Here is a 4682-nt window from a genome sequence, read left to right as displayed (position 1 = left end):
TTAAAATAACTTACAGTTAAAATAGTTAAATATAACACTATATAAATATTTATATTGTTACTTTTAAAATAAAAAAATAGTGTTTGATGTTTTAAATAATTATAATGATAGAAATTAAAACATTAATCAAATAAATTTAAAAAAATTAATTAACAATAACAACAACTATAAAATACATTAAACCATATATTATGTTTAATTTTTTTTATGTGTAACTCGCGGGTAGAAGTTATTCAAACGATTGAGATTATGGAGTTATAATAAATGTATATATTATCATATAATTCAAAATAATCAATATATTATATAAAATTTGTATACTAATTATTATATCAAATTTAATAACAACTTTATTGTTATATTTTGAAAACATATATTTGTAAAGACTTCAACCATATAGACGTTTCTGCGCAAAGTACGGGCATTCACCTAGTTGAATAAATTAACAAATGAATAGTTTCTAAATTAAATGAGTTTAAAAATAATTAAAAATAATAATACATCAAAATTTGTATAAAGAATTTATTTATGTGCAACATGTAGATAGACAATCAAAACTATACAATTAAATATACATATTATAATATAAGTTTTAAATATCAAACCTTCTGATAAACATCTCTTTTATCATATTAGTTATATTTGACAGAACACACACACACTCCCATATATATATATATATATATATATATATATATATATATATATATATATATATATATATATATATATATATATATATATATATATATATATATATATATATATATATATATATATATATAGAGGATCCGGTTCTTGTGAGGACGCTTTAAAAAAATTGAAAAAAAAAACAATAAAAAATACAAATCATAAAATCGAGCATAGATCTATATCCGAAAGAAAGAAATTGGAAACAAAAATTTCCATCATTAAAATTGATCCATTAATCAATTTTAATTTATTATTTTGTATCATTATGATCCATGATTCAATTTTAATTATCCAATTTCTTTTTTCATATTTTTTTTCTTCCGGACATAGATCTTTACTTGATTTTATGATTTGTATTTTTTTTAGATATTTTTGCAATTTTTTAAGATGTTCTCATGAGTCCTCACATTAAAACGAGTCCTCACACGATTCTATATATATATATATATATATATATATATATATATATATATATATATATATATATATAGTTTTATTCTAGTGCAATGCGTAATTGTTCAACTAGTCTGTATCTGTATCTTTATGATCATATCATACTATATTATAAATGAAGAGTTTTTTCTATCACCACATTAATTTGAATCTCCTAACTCTTCATATTTCCATATAATATACTTAATTTATTAACTTAAATATATTTTTAGTTGTAAACATTATCATAAATGGAAGACTTTATGACTTATCAATATGATATACTTAATTTGTTAACTTGAATATATTGTTAAATAATAACCTACATCAATATATCAAATAATCTTACACATTTTGTGTAAAATTTAAAACCGAAAGTAAAATATCAAATAATACTTTAAAAAAATCAATATATATATATATATATATATATATATATATATATATATATATATATATATATATATATATATATATATATATATATATAACATAGTTAAAAGGAAGACGTTAAATATAATAAATATAAAAGAACCTAAATTGATGAATCGAATTAACTAAAATGTGTCTGAAAACTATATTTTATAATAACTAAAATCTAATTAAGTTGTTTTTAAATTAATTTATAATAATAATAGTTAAAAATAATAGAAACTTAGAAATTAAGTTATGTAAGATTACAAAAACTTCTTAATAATTTAAATAATTATCATGATGAAATTAAAACACCGTCAACTTAAAAATAAAAAAAAAAACTAATAAATCATAGCAGTAGTAGATTAAAATAGTTAACAAATATAACTAATGTTATATGCACGTAAAACATGAGTAAAGACTATTAAATGATTTGATTTTAATAATCGTTATTTTATCTATTGTTTAAGTTAATTATAATTTTATATAAACGTAATAATTATTATTTTATAGTTAATATAAATGATATAACTATTTTCAATAACATAATATTACAAAAAATTTTAATTTTATTCTGCGCAACGCGTAAATATTCGCATAGTATACTTATAAAGGAAAAAAAATTCATTTAACCACATTAATTTGAAACTCTCATGACTTTTCAGTTTATTCTAATAATAATTATAAGTTGGTTAATAATGTTAAATAAATATCAAACTTAAAGTATAGTCATATATAAACTAAATTTCAATATTAAAATAATATATTTACTTCTAGTTATAAAGTGATGTTTTTTAACTTTTAACATATTATACTTAATTTATTAGTATTAATATATTAGATGTAAACCATTATCATTTTAAATATATTATTTTGGACAATAAATATATAATTTTGGATAATTTGTATAAAAAAACATAAATTATTTATTTAAATATAACATTATAGAGTCAAGTTAAATATAAATTTTAGTTTAACTAAAACAACCCAAAAATTATTTAGTAAATACTTAAAAGTGATAAAATGTAGTGTCTTTCTAATAATGATTATAAGTTGGTTAATAATGTTAAATAAATATCAAACCTAAAGTGTAATCATAAATAAACTAAATTTTAGTTTTAAAATAATATCGTTACTTCTACTTATAAAGTTATGCCTTTAACTTTTAACATATTATACTTAATTTATTAGATTTAAATTGTTGCTGCATGTAAAGCATTATCAGTTTAAAGCTACAACTTTTGAATAGTTTGACCAAAATACTTAAATTGTTAATTTAAATATAACATTATAGTGTGAACATAAATATAAATTTCGGTTCCACATAAAAAACCAACAAATATTTTATAAATAATTAAAAGTGATAACTTGTAGTGATAAATGCAAAAACAATTGTAATCTCAGTTTAACTAAAATATTTTCTAAAGATATTTTTATAATCGTTAAAAGTTTTCAAATAAGTAGCTTAAAATAATGTGATACATGTTCCAATTATTATTTAAATTTTCAAGTTTTAGGGTTTTAGGCTTGGACTCGACAAGTTGGGTAGCTCCAACTTGTCGAGTATAGTCATTTATGAGGACGTGGGATTCAGATCCTACTCGACGAGTCGGAAGGCCCCGACTCGTCGAGTAGGTACTGTAACGAGAAACCCTAATTTTCAAAGGTTTGTACCCAATTTAAAGAACTTATGGCTCATTTGCAACCTCTTCGATCATTACCATAGCCAGTGAAACCCTAGTTTGAGCCTTGCACCTTCTTGAGAGAGAAAGAGAGATTTTAAGAGTGAGTTTTGGTGTGTTTGTGAAGATTTTGGAGTTTAAAGAAAAAGAAGCAAAGAGGGAAGCAGTAGATTCGACATCTAACTTGCACTGGTGACCATATTGAGGTATAAAGTCACTATCTTGACCTTTAGTTACTTAGATCTCTTTTCTTGGATGTAAATGGTCACTTTTGGTGCCAAAAGGGTGTCACCTTCGAATATGGGCTTATCACAAGGATATGGTTCCAGATCTATGTCCCTCTAGGCCTTCAATGACATAAAGGTACTCACTTTATTCATCTTAGGCCCTTTCCATGCATTATGACCTTGTAAGAACCTTAGTTTTGTGTTTTAACCTTCTGAGGCCTTGCATGCACGTAAAGTTTGCAACTTTACATGGTAACTACACTAGGAGAGGTTGAATCTAAAGTTTGGGATCTTGGATCTCATTGGAAAGGACTGAACATGAAAAGGAACGAAGGAACTCGTTGAGTCCCTTAGGCAACTTGATGAGTTGAGTAGATTTTACCTGCTTTCACTAGTTCCAAGTGATTTCTGTGAACGATTGGGGTTTTCAGGCTGCATGGGTCTTCGATCTACTGGACCTTGAGGAACTTGACGAGTTACATAGGTAACTCGGCGGGTTGAGGAGTTACTCGGGAACTCGACGAGTTGCTGGATGCACTCGACGAGTTGAGGTCAACATTGACTGTTGACCTTGACTTTGACCAGGGTTGACTAGGGTTGACTTTGGGGATGATTATGGTAAATCGGGATTGTGATAAGTCAATTACATGATGATTATAGGCTGTTGAGTTGGAGCAGCACGTGGGATTTATCTGATCTTAGCTTATCAGTTCAACATTCACGAGAGGTGAGTCTCCTCACCATATTAATGGGTCAAAGGCACCAAGGCCGGTCCATTTTATGATATGTGGTACATTAGCTGAAGTTATATTATGACACATGATAAATGGTTATGTGCTAGGACATATGCTAGTTGTATATGTAGTATCATTGTATGGAAGACCATGGGAGAGCCCATGCCACATGGATGTAAGACCATGTGGAGAGCCCGCGGCTTTCCTACTAAAGACCATGGGAGAGCCCATGACACTTCGGTGTAAGACCATGTGGGGAACCCATGACATCCTGGAGTAAGACCCTGTGGACAAGCCCACAACATCCCTATATGTTATATGCATGGATTATGTGGTATATGTAGCTTTTATAGCTAATATTATATGTGTTTATGTGGATTGTGTGTGAGGTATGCTCTGTGGAACTCACTAAGCATTAGCTTACAATTTGTTAATTTGTTTAAGGTATTTTGGAGCCTAAGGGCAAGGGCAAGGCTTGATGGCACAGCGTGCATTCTCTT

The sequence above is a fragment of the Lactuca saligna genome, chromosome 5, assembly GCF_052625555.1.
Source record: "Lactuca saligna cultivar CGN05327 chromosome 5, ASM5262555v1, whole genome shotgun sequence".
Classification (NCBI taxonomy): domain Eukaryota; kingdom Viridiplantae; phylum Streptophyta; class Magnoliopsida; order Asterales; family Asteraceae; genus Lactuca; species Lactuca saligna.
Note: the sequence above shows the minus strand (reverse complement) of the source record.